Source organism: Chiloscyllium plagiosum, unplaced genomic scaffold, assembly GCF_037043375.1.
Source record: "Chiloscyllium plagiosum isolate Xiang-an unplaced genomic scaffold, Cpla_swu_hap1 HiC_scaffold_2, whole genome shotgun sequence".
In the NCBI taxonomy this organism is placed as follows: Eukaryota; Metazoa; Chordata; class Chondrichthyes; order Orectolobiformes; family Hemiscylliidae; genus Chiloscyllium; species Chiloscyllium plagiosum.
This window is the reverse complement of record NW_028270140.1, coordinates 76,403,649-76,419,829: the sequence shown is the minus strand read 5'-3', so window position 1 is coordinate 76,419,829 and position 16,181 is coordinate 76,403,649. Positions and strand designations below refer to the sequence as shown.

Here is a 16,181-nt window from a genome sequence, read left to right as displayed (position 1 = left end):
TGTATGTGTGATTTGCCAGTTTGATTGATCTTGGCTATGAAAACCTGATTCTATAGGCTGCAATTTTGAACAAAGCCAGGGGAGACCCATGGCCATCTATTTCCAGACTTTTTTTGCAACTCATCTATGCCATGGTAGTGGTGCTGACATTGGCAGTCATGATTCTCTCCTTCCTCAACAATTCATCACAATTTACCAGGCACAAAATTGTACCCTGGAATGCCAAGCCAGACAAGAGTTTTCTTTTGGCAGTGTTTCCACTACATTGTCCATTACGTTGTTCTGGCAATTACCAAGATAGAAACATAGAATCCCTGCACAATGAGGCCATTTGGCCTACTGAGTCTGCACTAACCCTCCAAAGAGCATCCCACCTAGACCCATACTCCCAACCCTATTCCCATAATCCCACATTAGCCATGGTTAATGCTCCTAGCCTGCACATCCCTGGACACTATGGGGCAATTTAGCATGGCCAATCCATTTAACCAGCCAGCTTGGTCTTCTGTGACAATGCTGGATATTTCCATTCTATAATATATTTACACAAACTAGTTGTTTTTCTGAAATCTTTGCTACACTCAACATTTGATTTAGTTCACTAAACTAGACACTAATTCTGACTTATATGTTTACATTTCAGAAAATCGAGACTTTAAGTGAAACATAGTTCCCCATAGGAATCAAAAGTAAAGCCAGAGTTAGGTTCCTTAGGACTTTCTCACCCAGAAAAAGACAAAATTTGAAATATTTTTAAATTGTGTTTTCATAAATACATGTAATAATAACTTACTATACTACACTATATACTAGACTGTTCCATATATGTATATGTATGCTGCACTCCAAACCAAAATAACTTGCTAAACAAAATTCACAACTAAACATTAAAGAAGTACAATTTAAAAAATACACCTTTACTGTTCTGTATTATTAGATTGACCAGGCCCCATCTAGAGTTTCATGCTGATCAGTGTAGCTGAATGCTCAGGATTACCTGCATTCATGGACATATGTCATTAGATGGAACCCAGGAATACAATTCCAATTTAGGAAGGAAGCATAACTCCTTGTCCATGGCCAGAACAAAAGAGATGAGTGTCTGGGATGGAGGCAGTACAGTATTGGACACAGTGACATTTACAATGACATTGGACATTGACAGTGCACATAAACAATGTTCAGACAAAAATGGCAATGCAAAGCTAAAACTAATCTACTGTAGTGACTGAAATGAAGTCAGCCAGGTGGGTCTTGTAGAATATGAGTTCCCTGCTTGGGGCTGTTAACCTGGTCTGATCAGGGAGTCCTAGCTGACAGCTAGAAACAGGGGCATCAGGGGTTCTTATCACTCCGAGAGCCAGCTCCGTGCTAACTGGGTCAGTGTCATGTACAATGCACATGTAAATAAAGGGTGACTTCTTGGAGTTATTTTAGCCAAAATAATAATCAATGTTAAAATGAAATGTAGTTAGGCACAACAAAGTTGAATAAGGACTAGCTGTTCAGCATTTCAGGCAATGAAACCACTCTGAGGATTTTTTAGAACCCATTCTGAAACACATTTCTCCAGATCAGGCCAGTAGCTGGGACCTATACTCATGGCACATTTGGCTTGCCTCAGAGTGAGTTGTTGCTTCTTCCACTCCCATACACAATCCATTTAACACTAAATGTCCTTATTGCAGCACAGTGATTTGATGGGTTAACAAACGTTACCAACTTTGCCTCAAACCAACTTCATACTTCATTGATTTTGTTGAAAGACTAATTTCCCTTCATCATTTACCACACAGGGTCTGCTCTACTTGGACATGCTTGAAACTCCAGCCTGGATCAACTGATTCCCTTGTGCTCAATGCTTAAAATAATTACAGGCAGCAGACAGATCTATCCCCTAAAAGTCCTCAAATCACCCCAGAAAATTTACTCACAGGGGAAGCCAATGAAGTCACCCAACAAACAGTGTAGAACTGAAATGTTTCCAGTCCTCCAATCATAGTTGGTTCTCTCCCACGCTTGCTGCTGATAGGTGAACCAATCAGCAGCAAACCTAGGAGAGAATCAGCCTGTATTTGGAGAACATATAGAATGGGTATATAGAATTCCTACATGTGGAAAGAGGCCATTTGGCCCATCAAGACTGCATTGACCCACCAAAGAGCATTCTGTCTAAACCCAGCCCACTACCTATTATTATAATCTCACATATACCATGGCGAAATCACCTGGCCAACACATCCCTGGATGTTACAGACAATTTTGTACAGTCAATCCTCTTAACCTGCACAACTTTGGACTGTGAAACTAGAACACCCAGCAGGCCTTCCTGCAGACAAGGGGAGAACATGCAAACTCCACATAGACAGTCACACAAGGCTGGAACTGAACCCAGGTTGCTGGCACTGTAAGGCAGCAGTGCTAACCACTGAGCCACCTTGTCACCCATGCAGCAAGCAATTCAGAAATTCAGTATTGATGCTGAGTGGGTAGCTAGAGGGGTGCAGTTGAGGTCTGGGAAAGGGAAATAGGGGAGGGGTGCAAGAGCTGAGGCTGTGTGGGGGAGGGGTACAGGATCTGGGGGCAGGTGGGGAAGGAGTGCAGGAGAGCGGGACCGATGGGGTAGGGGTACAGGAGCTGAGGCTGGGTGGGAGAGGAGGAGTGGTACAAGAGCTGGGGCTGAGTTGGGGAAAGGTACAGGAGATGGGTCTAGAAAGGGGAGGGGTACAGAAGCTGGGGCCAGGTGGGGAGGGGTACAGGAAATGGGGCTGGGTGGGAGAGGGTTACAGGAGATAGGGCCAGGTCAGGGAGGGGTACAGGAGCTGGGGCCAGGTGGGGGTGGTGTACGGGAGATGGGGCCAGTTGGGGGAGGTGTACAGGAGCTGGGGCCAGGTGGGGAGGTGTACAGGAGATGGGGCCAGGTGGGGGAGGTTTACAGGAGATGGGGCCAAGTGGGGGAGGGACAGAGGAGATGGGGCCAGGTGGGGGAGGGGTACAGGCGATGGGGCCAGATGAGGGTGGGGTACAGGACATGGGGCCAGGTGGGGGAGGGGTACATGAGATGGGGCCAGATGGGGGAGGAGTACAGGAGCTGGGGCCAGGTGTGGGAGGTGTACAGGAGATGGGGCCAGATGGGGGAGGGGTACAGAGCTGTGGCCAGGTGGGGTGGGGTACAGGAGCTGGGGCCAGATGGGGGTGGGGTACAGGAGCTGGGGCTGGGTAGGGAAGGTGTTCAGGAGATGGAGCCAGGTGGGGGAGGTGTACAGGAGCTGGTGCTAGGTGGGGGAGGGGTACAGGAGCTGGGGCCAGATGAGGGAGGGGTACAGGAGCTGGGGCTGGGTAGGGGAGGTGTACAGGAGATGGGGCCAGGTGGGGGAGGTGTACAGGAGCTGGTGCTAGGTGGGGGAAGAATGCAAGAGCTGGGGTTGGTGGGGAGGAATTTTAAAGGGGGCTTGGGAGGGATAAGAAGGTTCATTTAGGTACCCCTCCATATTTTCTGCTCTGGGGAAAACAACCCCAGTCTATCTAGTCTTTCTTCATTGCTGCAATATTCCAGCCCAGGCTGAATATCCTCTGCATCTGCACCCTCTTTACAACAATCACATCCTGCCTGTGATGTGGCAGCCAAAACTGCACACAGTATTGCAGCTGTGACCTAACATTATATACAACCCCATCATAACCTCCTGCTTTTGTAATTAATGTCTTGACTAATAAGGACAAATATCCCAATGCCTTCTGAACCACCTTATCTAGCTGTCCTATGATTTCAGATATCAATGGATATGCATGCCAAGGTCCTTCTGATCCTCTATGTATCCTAGGGTCCCACCATTCATCAGTCCCTCTCCCCTAACCAGCACAAAATGCATCACCTCACACTTTGCGGGATTAATTTCCATTTGCCATAACTCTGCCCACCTGACCAGCCTGTCTATGTCATTCTGTCATCTGAAGTTTTCCTTCTCGCTATTTACCAGACCGCCAAAGTTAGTGATTAAACCTCCTACATTCATATTTGGATCATTAATATACATTGCAAGCTGCAAAGGACTATATACCAAATAGTGTGAGACACAGGCTTCCAGTCTTACAAACCACCGCGGACCTAAACATTCATTTCCTGACATAGAGTTAAGTTTTGATCCAATTTGTGAAATTGGCTTGGATCCCAGAATTCTTGACATGTAAATTATGTTAGAACTTGTCAAAGATCTCATGAGGGCCATGTCAATCGCACTATCCTTATCTACACACCTAGTCACCTCCTAGAAATAATGAAATTTGTTAGATATGATCACCCCTAATAAAGCCATGCTGACTATACTTACATAACACTATCCTCTCCAAATGCAGATCAATTCTGTATCTCTGTATGTTTACCAGACATTTCCCTACTGATGTTCATCTTACAGGCATATAGTTCCTTGGTTAATCCCTACCATGCATAATGCTTCAAATTAGCTGTTCTCCTATCCTCTACCTTCTCTTTTATGTTTAGAGGAGATTTGAAAATCAGTGTTAGGGCCCCTGCAATTTCCTCCCTTTCCTCCCACAGCATCTAGACTTTGGGATTTATCCATTTAAACCTGCTACAACCATTAATACCACTTCCCTTTCAAATGTAATTAATTCAAGTAGTTCACAGTCCCCCTCCCTGATATCCTTACCAACATGATCCTTCTCAAAAGTGAATACAGAAACACCTACATTTTACAGCTGCACACGTAATTTACCACTGATCCCTAATGGGTCCGGCTCTTAGCTGGTCATCCTCCTGCCTGAAATATATTTACAAATTGTCTTTGAATATTCCTTTATTTTATTCACCAGTGTTTTTAATGCCTTCTCTTCACTTTCTTCATTTCCTTTTTAAGGCTTTCTTTTTGCCTCTGGGATTTCTGGTATTTTTGAGCCTTTAGTATTTACCATAAACTTCCCTTTAATTCCTTTCCCAATTCTATACATTCCTCAACATCCAGAGTTCTCTGGACTTCTTCATCCAACTTTTCATCTTTGTAGGAATGTGTTAGCCCTGCACTCCCAATATTTCCTTTTTTGAATGACACTCACTGCTCGATGTAGATTTTCTTCCAAGTAGCTGCTCACTGTCCACTTTAGCCAAATCCTGTCTTATCACATTAAAATCTATTCAGAACCTTTATTTCTGGTCCATCTTTATTATTTTCTAGGGCTTCCTTAAATCTGACTGACTCATGTTCATTATTACCAAACTACTCCCTCTCAACCACATTGACCACTTGCCTGCCCTCATTAGGTTTAGCGCTGCCTTATTCTCTTGTAAGACTTTCTGCATACTGGCTTACAAATCTCCCTGAGACATTTTAATATTTCTACCCCCTCTAAACCTTTCACATTTTGTCTATCCCAGTCAATAGTTGAAATCCCCATACTATTGTCAATCTACTGACTTTACATGTCTTCTACATTTATCTGCATATGTCTCCTTCTAGTTCTCTCAGATTATTTGGAGGAACTACAATACATTTTCAACAACATCCATAAGATCATAAGGTAAATGAGCAGAATTAGGCCCTTCAGCCCACTGAGTCTGCTCCACTGTTCGATCATGGCTGATATGTTTCTCAACCACATTCTCCTGCCTTCTCTCCATAACCTTTATTCCCCTTATTAATCAAGAACCTATCTATTTCAGTCTTAAATACATGTGAGATATTTGTATCATCCAGAGATGACTGAAGTATGGCTGATGTGGTGCCATTATTTGAGAAAGCTCGTAAGGAAAAGCTAGGGAACTGTAGACTAGTGAGGCTGCCATCAGTAGTAGGTACATTGTTGGAGGGGATTCTGAGGGACCAGGACTTATTTGCATTTAAATGGAAAAGTAAGGACAGATTAGAGATCCCCAACATGGCTTTGTGAGTGGGAAATCAAATCTCATGAATTTGATTGAGTCTTTTGAAGTGGATGAAGGCAGAGCGGTGCATATTGTCTATGTGGACTTCAACAAGGTGGTAATAAGATATAGAAACAGAATTTGGTCATTCAGCCCACTGAGTCTGCCATTAGTGGTAGGTATGTTGTTGGAAGGGATTCTGAGGGACAGGACATATGTGCATTGACATGAAAAGGTAAGGACGGATTAGGGATAGTCACCCACGCCCTTCACCTCCTCCAAGACTTTTGTTTCCCCGTCCCCCTACACCTTATCTTTACCATGGACATCCGGGCCCTGTACACATCCATTCGCCATGACGAAGTCCTCCAAACCCTCCCCTCCTTCCTCTGAAGCTGCCCCAACCAATACCCTTCCACTGACACCCATAACGCCTGGCTGAACTGATCCCCACCCTTAACAACTTCTCCTTTCAATCCTCCCGCTCCTCCAAACCAAAGGGGTAGTCATGGGCACCTGCCTGGGCCCTAGCTATGCCTGCCTCTTTGTCAAGTATGTGGAACAGTCCATCTTCCACAGCTACACTGGCATCATCCCCCAACTTTTCATCCGGTACATTGATGACTGTATCGGCGCCACCTCATGTTCCTACAAAGAGGTTGAACAGTTCAACAACTTCACTAACAACTTTCCCCCCAACCTCAAGTTCATCTGGACCATCTCGGACACCTCCTTCCCCTTCCTGGACCTCTCCATCTCCATCTCCCGTGACCAACTAACCACAGACATCTACTACACACCCACCATCTCCCACTGCTACCTAGACTACACCTCCTCCCACCCTACCTCCTGTAAAAATGTTGTCCCTTATTCCCAATTGCTCCACCTCCACCACATCTGTTCCCATGATGATCAATTCCACCTCAGAAAATCCCAGATGGCCTCCTTCTTCAAAGACCACAATTTCCCCTCGCACATGGTCGATGATGACCCCCAGCGCATCTCCTCCACTTCCCACACCTCTGCCCATGAACCCCATCCTCCCAGCGCAACAAGGACAGAACCCCTGGTCCTCACCTTCCACTCCACCAACCTCCATATACATCGAATCATCCTCCTCAGAGTACAATGGGACCATATTCAGATGAGCCGGTGGACCGAGGAGTGACGGATCGAGTTTAATTTAGATAAATGTGAGATTTGTATTTTGGTAAGGGAAACCAGGTAGGACTAATATAGTTAATGGTAGGGCCCTGGGAAGTGCTGCCGAACAAAGAGACCTAAGTACATAGTTCCTTGAAAGTAGTTCCTACATACAGACCTAACCACTATGGATATATTTCCCTCCCCACCCTGATCAGCATTCTAGAGAGACCATCCCCTCTGCAACTCCCTTGTCAGATCCACACTCTCACCAGCCCTCACCCCACTCCTAGCACCTTTCCCTGCCACCGCAGCAAGTGCAAAACCTGCACCCACACCTCACCTCCATCCAAGGCCCCAAAGGATCCTTCCACATCCAACAAAAATTTACCTGTATCTCCACGAATGTCATCTACTGTTTCCATTGCACCCGACAGTGGTCTCCTCTTACATCGGGGAGACAGGAAGCCATCTTGCAAATCGTTTCAGAGAACATCTTTGGTACACCCACGCCAACCAACCCCACCGCCCCATGGCTGAACACTTCAACGTCCCCTCCCATTCCGTTACAGACATGCAGGTCCTGAGCCTCCTCCATCACCAAACCCTAACCACCCGACGCCTGGAGGAAGAACGCCTCATCTTCTGCCTTGGGACCCTGCAACCACAGGGGATTAATGTGCATTTCACCAGTTTCCTCATTTTCCCTCCCCCACCTTATCCCAGTCCCAAACCTTCAACTTGGCACCACCATCTTGACCTGTCCCATCTATCTTTCCAATCTATCCTCTCCAACTCTCCTCTCTGACCTATCACCTTCTCCCCCACCTTCGTAGAATCATAGATGCATTCTCAGCTGCCTTCCTCCCAACCTGATCCCCCTCCCATTTATCTCTCAGCTCCCACCAGCCCACAAGCCGCATTCCTGATGAAGGACTTATGCCCGAAATGTCGATTCTCCTGCTCCTTGGATGCTGCCAGGCCCGCTGTGCTTTTCCAGCACCACACTCTCAAGTTTGACAAGTTTCTGCATGGTTGACAGATTAGAAATGTCAGATCATGTGGGGTCCAGGGGAGTTAACCATTTGGATGCAATATTGGCTTGATGGTAGGAGAGAGAGGGTGATGGTAGAGGTGTTTCTCAGAGTGGAGGTCTGTGACCAGGAGTGTGCCGCAAGGATTGGTGCTGGGTCCACTGTTTTTTGTACTTTATAAGAATTATTCGGATATGCATATAGGAGGCATGGTTAGTAAGTCTGCAGGTGAAACCAAAATTCATGATGCTGTGGACAGTAAAAAACGTTACCTCAGAGTACAATGGGACCATGTTCAGATGAGCCGGTGGACCGAGGAGTGACGGATCGAGTTTAATTTAGATAAATGTGAGATTTGTATTTTGGTAAGGCAAACCAGGTAGGACTAATATAGTTAATGGTAGGGCCCTGGGAAGTGCTGCCGAACAAAGAGACCTAAGTACATAGTTCCTTGAAAGTGGAGTCGCAGGTAGGCAGGGTGACGAAGATGATGTTTGGTACGCTTGCCTCCATTGGTCAGTGCATTGAGTATCAGAGCTGAGATGTCATGTATCAGCTGTACAGGACATTGGTGAGGCCACTTTTGGAGTACTGCATGCAATTTTGGTCTCCCTGCAATAGGAAAGATGTTATGAAACTTGAAAGGGTTCAGAAAAGATTTACAAGAATGTTGCTGGCGTTAGAAAGTTTAAGCTATCGAGAGCGGCTGAATAGGCTGGAGCTGTTTCCCATCGAGTGTCGGAGGTTAAGGGGTGAACTTATAGAGGTTTATAAAATCATGAGGGATGAATAGCCAAGCTCCTCTTCCCCCCAGAGTAGGGGAGCAGAAGGCAAAAGTTTAAGGTGATAGGCAAAAGATTTAAAAGGATGTGAGGGACAACTTTTACATGAAGAGGGTGGTACATGTATGGAACAAGCTGACAGAGATGGTGGTGGAGGCTGCACAATTACAACATTTAAAAGACATCTGGATGGATACACAAATAAGATGGGTTTAGAGGGATATGATCCAAATGCTGACAAATGGGGCTAGATTAACTTAGGATATCTGATTGGCATGGACAAGTTGGAGTGAAAGGTCTGTTTCCATGATTTACAACTCTATGACTTAGCCTCCACTGTTTCCTGTGATAATTAGTTCCACAGATTCACCATCCTCTGGCTGAAGAAATTCCTCCTCATCGCAGTTCTAATGCATCATCCCTTCACTCTGAGGCTGTGTCCTGTCTTCCCAGTAGAGACATCTTCTCAATGACCACTCTATTTGGGCCTGTCAGTCTTCTGTAAGTTTCAATTAGATCCCCATCTCATCCTTCTAAACTCTATCAAGTTTAGGAGACATGGGTAGAACAGGGACAGGATTGGCTGTTGCAGGTTCCAGGGTTTAAATGTTTTAGTAGGGTCAGAGGTGGGGGTAAAAGAGGGGGAGGTGTGGCATTGCTTGTCAAAGATCGTATTACAGCGGTGGAAAGGACGATGGATGAAGACTCGCCATCTGAGGTAGTTTGGGCTGAGGTTAGGAATAGGAAAGGTGAGGTCACCCTGTTAGGAGTTTTTTACAGGCCTCCTAATAGTCCTAGAAACGTAGAAGAAAGGATTGCGAGAATGATTCAGGAGAAGAGTGAAAGTAATAGGGTGGTTGTTATGGGGGACTTTAACTTTCCTGATATTGATTGGGAAAGCTATAGCTCTAGTTCGTTAGATGGGTCGGTGTTTGTCCAATGTGTGCAGGAGGGTTTCCTGACACAATATGTAGACAGGCCAAAAAGAGGTGAGGCCATACTGGATTTGGTTCTGGGTAACGAACCAGGCCAGGTGTTAGAATTGGAGGTAGGTGAGCACTTTGGGGACAGTGACCACAATTCGGTGACTTTTACTCTAGTGATGGAGAGGGATAAGTGTGCACTGCAGGGCAAGAGTTATAGCTGGGGGCAGGGAAATTATGATGCGGTGAGGCATGACTTAGGATGCGTGGCTTGGAAAAATAGGCTTCAAGGCAAGGGCGTAATTGATATGTGGAGCTTGTTCAAGGAGCAACTATTGAGTGTCCTTGATAAGTATGTACCTGTCAGGCAGGGAGGAAAGGGTCGTGTGAGGGAGCCATGGTTTAATAAGGAATTGGAATCCCTTGTTAAATGGAAGAGGGCGGCCTATGTAAAAGATGAGGCGTGAAGGTTCAATTGGGGCGATTGAGAGTTATAAGGTAGCCAGGAAGGACCTGAAGAGAGAGCTAAGACCAGCAAGGAGAGGACATGAAAGGTCCTGAGTTGGTAGGATTAGGGAAAACCCTAAGGCTTTCTATAGGTATGTCAGGAATAAAAGAATGACTAGGGTAGGAATAGGTCCAGTCAAGGATAGTAGTGGGAAGTTGCGTGTGGAGGCTGAAGAGATTGGGGAGACACTGAATGAATACTTTTCATCAGTATTCACTCAGGAACAGGACATTGTTGCCGATGTGAATACTGAGTCACAATTAAGTAGAATGAATGGCTTTGAGGTATGTAGGGAAGAGGTGTTGGAAATTCTGGAAAGGATGAAAATAGATAAGTCCCCTGGGCCTGATGGCATTTATCCTAGGATTCTCTGGGAAGCAAGGGAGGAGATTGCAGAGCCATTGGCCTTGATTTTTATGTCCTCATTGTCTACAGGAGTAGTGCCAGAAGACTGGAGGCTAGCAAATGTGGTTCCCTTGTTCAAGAAGGGGAGTAGGGATAACCTTAGTAACTATAGGCCGGTGAGTCTCACTTCTCTTGTGGGCAAAGTCTTAGAGAGAATTGTAAGGGATGGGATTTATGAACATCTGGATAGGAATAATGTGATCAAGGAAAGTCAGCATGGTTTTATGAAGGGCAGGTCGTGCCTCACAAACCTTATTGAATTCTTTGAGAAGGTGACTAAGGAGCTGGACGAGGGGAAAGCGATAGATGTGGTGTATATGGATTTTAGAAAGGCATTTGATAAGGTTCCCCATGGTAGGCTACTTCAAAAAATACGGACGTATGGCATTGAGGGTGAGTTGGAGGTTTGGATTAGGAATTGGTTGGCTGGAAGAAGACAGAGGGTAGTAGTTGATGGTAAAGGTTCATCTTGGAGTGCCGTTACTAGCGGTGTTCCGCAAGGATCTGTTTTGGGACCATTGCTGTTTGTCATTTTTATAAATGACCTGGAGGAGGGGCTAGAAGGTTGGGTGAGCAAGTTTGCGGATGATACGAAAGTCGGAGGAGTTGTTGACAGTGAGGAAGGATGTGGCAGGTTACAGCGGGATATAGATAAGCTGCAGAACTGGGCAGAAAGATGGCAAATGGAGTTCAATGTAGCTAAGTATGAGGTGATTCACTTTGGTAAGAGTAACAAAAAGATGGGGTACTGGGCTAATGGTCGGATACTTGGTAGTGTGGATGAGCAGAGGGATCTTGGTGTCCATGTACACAGATCTTTGAAAGTTGCCACCCAGGTAAATAGTGCAGTGAAGAAGGCATATGGCATACTGGCTTTTATTGGTAGAGGAATTGAGTTCCGGAGTCCTGAGGTCATGTTGCAGTTGTATAAGACTCTGGTGCGGCCGCATCTGGAGTATTGTGTGCAGGTTTGGTCGCCATACTATAGGAAGGATGTGGAGGCACTGGAACGGGTGCAGAGGAGGTTTACCAGGATGTTGCCTGGTATGGTAGGAAGATCTTATGAGGAAAGGCTGAAGCACTTGGGGTTGTTTTCATTGGAGAAAAGAAGGTTTAGGGGTGACTTGATAGAGATGATTAGGGGTTTAGATAGGGTTGACCGTGAGAACCTTTTTCCACATATGGAGTCAGCTATTACAAGGGGGCATAGCTTTAAATTAAGGGGTGGTAGGTATAGGACAGATGTTAGGGGTAGGTTCTTTACTCAGCGAGTCGTGTTTTCATGGTTCTTTACTCACCGAGTCGTGTGTTCACGGAACGCCCTGCCAGTAGCAGTGGCGGACTCTCCCTCTTTATGGGCATTTAAGCGGGCATTGGATAGGCATATGGAGGATAGTGGGCTAGTGTAGGTTAGGTGGGCTTGGATCGGCGCAACATCGAGGGCCAAAGGGCCTGTACTGCACTGTATTCTTCTATGTTCTATGTTCTATTAAGTACGACACGAGTCCTCAACGCTCCTCAAATGACAAACCCTTCCTCCCTGGGATCATTCTTGTAAACCTCCTCTGGATTCCCTACAATGCCAATATACCCTTGCTTAGATACCAGGCCCAAATCTGCTCACAAGATTTCAAATGTGGCCTGATCAAAGCCTCACTCAACCTCAGCAGTATATCTCTGCTCTTCAATTCTAGGCCTTTTGGTATGAATGTTAACATTGCATTTGCCTTCCTAACTGCCAACTGAACCTGCATGCTAACCTGAAGAGAATCCTGAACTAGGATTCTTCAGTCCTTTTGTGTTTCAGATTTCCAAAGCTTTCCCCATTTAAAAAAAATCTATGTTTTATTCTTCCTCACACTTCTCCATATTCTATTTCTTTTGCCATTTCTTTGCCCACTTTCCGAGCCTAAGTCCTTCTGCAACCTCCTCAACAGTACGTGTCATTCCAACCTATCATTGTGTCAGCTTCAAACTTAGCAATGATATTCTCATCCTTCCTTCACCCAGATTGTTAATATTAAACATGAATTGATGCGGTCCCAACACTGACCCCTGCAGTACTCTACTAATTGCCAGCTGCCATCCTGAAAATGACCCCTTTATCCCTATTTTCTGCCTTATTCCAGTCTGTCAATCCTCTGTCCACTGGGAAGTAGTGAGGACTGCAGATGCTGGAAATCAGAGTCGAAAAGTGTAGTGCAGGAGAATCAATGTTTCAGGCAAGAGCTCTTCATCATGCCCAAAACATCAATTCTCCTGCTCATCAGATGCTGCCTGACCTGCTGTGCTTTTCCAGCACCACACTTTTCAAATCCTCTATCCATTGCTCCCTTATTTTTTGTTCAATCCATGTGGCCTCAATTGAGGAAATATCTAAGATATCTTCCCCCAAACCATACTCTCACCTGCTTCCCCACTTCACATTTGATGGTCTGCATTGCTCTTAAAGGGCTTTGCATGTAAGTTTTTAATTGGCTGCAAGGGTGATAACTGGTGACAGTTAATAGTTTATAAAAAAACAGTCATGGTGATTTTGGTGGTGAGAACATCACTCAGTTCTGCAGGATAACACGTCTGGGTACAGAAAAGGAATCATTCCTCCTTATTGTACTGAGTGATCACTTGGTAAACATTATGACACCACCTCCTCCATCCAGCCTTGCCCCACAGCCCTGTGTCTTAACCTGACTATGTGCACTTTGCCTCCTAATCAGACTTGACATTTTTTTCTACATTTGTCGGCGCATTCTCCGTATCCATCCCCTTGACAAGTTAGTTTAAACACCCACCAATCACAGCAGCGGCCCCACATAATGATATTGGTCACATTCATTTTGAGAGGTTGAAAGATGCATGGTGTTTGGACGCTGACTACCACACAGTACTCATGGACCAAGGTCTTTGTCCAATCGCAAGGATTATTGAGACATTTGGAGACCAGGCTGTGCTGGATAGACAGGAAGTATCACATACACAGGTTGTCTCCCCTAAACACCCGACATTCCTAGAAGCTTGTATTCCTTGTGATTCAATGTCAAAACAAGAGGATGCGCCACATCAAGCAGCCCCTGTAAAATCAGCAAAATCCTATTATTGCCACAACAGGCTAAATGTTGCACAAATAACCAATCATATCTCACCCCTGTTTTACCCACGTTTAAATTTCTGGTGTCAGGTTTCTGTTAGGTATATTGTTCAGAATGTGCTGCCTCTTTAAGAGAGCAAGTCAGGTGACTCAGTGCAGGTGACTCAGGGCAGGAGTAATGGACGACAATGTAAAAACTAACTGACAAGCTGAGAGACCTACAATAAAGTATTCCCTATTCAAGTTTATCCTCCGTCTACTTAGTGTTCTATTTATGGTTGCGGTGAACCACTAACATCTTAATTGGTGACAAAAATTGGAATCGAGCCACAAATTCTGTGGGAACAGTATATTTTGTGTCAGGAGGAAAGATGTCGCCCAGACTTTGAAAATGGCACAGGATTGAGGTGGTAATGTTGAGGGAATCAGACATGAAGGGAATTGGGTTGCAGTCCATTGCCAGGGAAGAATGGTATGCACTGGAGGGTGAGCCAAGAGTGGCGATTGTGAGGAGACTTAGACTGCAGCCAACAGGTGAAGAGGAGAGTATTCACCTGGGAGCTCACTGATGTGTCACAGAGCGCGGTTCTGAGAAGACATGTGTTATGGTTAACACCAGGAAGAATAGGATGCTGCAACGGTCAGTGAGAGAGAGGCTGAAACAGAGATCGTTCACGAATGAGACTCGGCCTGTGACAAGTTACCAGACCCAAGTGGTGGGAAAAATTCCTTCCAGGAGGAAAACAAAATGGCTGACCAATTTGATGAAGAGACACTAAGTTGGATTTTGTACACATTTTGACACGTACTTAAAGGCAAATAAACTGGCTGAAGACATTATGGTACTGACTTTCTCTAGTTTCAAGACTTTCACAATTTGAGGGGGTTTAGTGCAACCAGAGAAGCCCGTAGAGACAGCACACTGACAACAATGCAAAGTGTTGGGGAGCTACTTTCACCAAAGTCACTGATGATTGCAGAACATTTGTATTTTCATAATTGAGCACAGCACCGAGGAAGGTCCTTCATCCGGCAGCCTTAAAGAGGTTAGTGAAACATTGCAAATTAAGAGGGTTTCTCCAAGACTCGCAGAACCATTTGATTTGTGGTCTCTGACACAAAGCCATCCAACAAAAGATAGCTTTCAAAATTATAATTTTGATGGAGTTAGCTTCACTGAAGCATAACAGGTGAGTGACGATGCTCAGGTATGTGAAGTGGCAAAAATGCAGCAGAGTGCAGTACCAACTATAGAATGCAACTAATGTGGCAAGAGTGACCACAAAGAGTCAACATGTTGGACTCAAGAGGCCCAGTGCAGGTGTAAGTGAATGAGCCATATTGGCCAAAATTGCCCAACCAAGAGAAGGGGTGACTATCAAAAGGCAAGGCATAAGGTACATACGGCCAGCCCGGGAGTAGACTGAGAGTCAGCAGGGTCAGCTGGAGAAGCCAAAGACACAGAGTCAGCAGAATTTCAATTAAACATCCTGTCAGTACAAGGTAAGCTGATCGTTGCTGGGTTCTTCCCAAATTAGAGGGTAAGAGGGGAATGATGAAACTGGATACATGTGCAGTGGTGTCTCTGATTCCTGAATCAATATTACACTGTGGGAAAGAGGTCACTAAAGAGCTATGTGCTGGTACAGGTACAGCTAAGGGATCACAGTGTGCTGAATTACCTCTATACGTAATGAAAAGCAACTGCTCTGCATTATTCGGACACTCCTGATTCACAGATGCTCACAAAAATTAAATTCAGGTGCGGTTAAGGGGTTAGTGAACTCAAAAATGCATTTTCAAGAGATTGTGGACAGGTATAAGGATGACTTCAAGGGAACCCTGGGAGAAATGAAAAGAGTAGAAATTAAATATTGGTTGAGGCAGGAGGCTTGTTAAAGAGTCTAAAGACACATATTGTACAGTATGCCACCCGGCCTAGAGTGGAGGTGGGGAATTGGATGACTGGTCAAATTGGAAACATTGACACCAGTATCCACCAGTGAATGGGCCACTCCCATTGTTCTGGACTTATAAACAGATGGTGCAGTGAAGATTTGTGGGGACTTTAACATCACAGTCAACCCAGCCCTGTGTGTGGATCAAAACCGACTTCCACTTATTGAGGACCTTTCAGTGGATTGGCTGGGAAAAAGGAATTCTCAAAAATAGATTTGTCACAGGCATCAACCTACAGACAGGAGTCACGATGGAATCTCAGCCGCCTGAGACAGGGGACTCCTCTGTTACAAGCACTGCTTTTTGGCATCACGCCAGCGCTAGCTCTTTCCCAGAGGGCCATGGATCACATTTTGAGTAGATTGTCAGGCATCCAGATGATATTGAACTTACTGGATCCTCCCAAAAGGAGCATTTGAAAACTGAGAAAAAACCTAAAATGGATGCAGGAACACAGGCTT

At 45.4% G+C, this 16,181-nt stretch overlaps 1 protein-coding gene across 5 annotated transcripts in view; it reads right to left on the bottom strand.

The window, feature by feature from the left end:
* Positions 1–16,181, bottom strand: part of trpm6 (transient receptor potential cation channel, subfamily M, member 6) — a 183,008-nt gene that overhangs the window by 145,107 nt on the left and 21,720 nt on the right. The window lies entirely within an intron of this gene.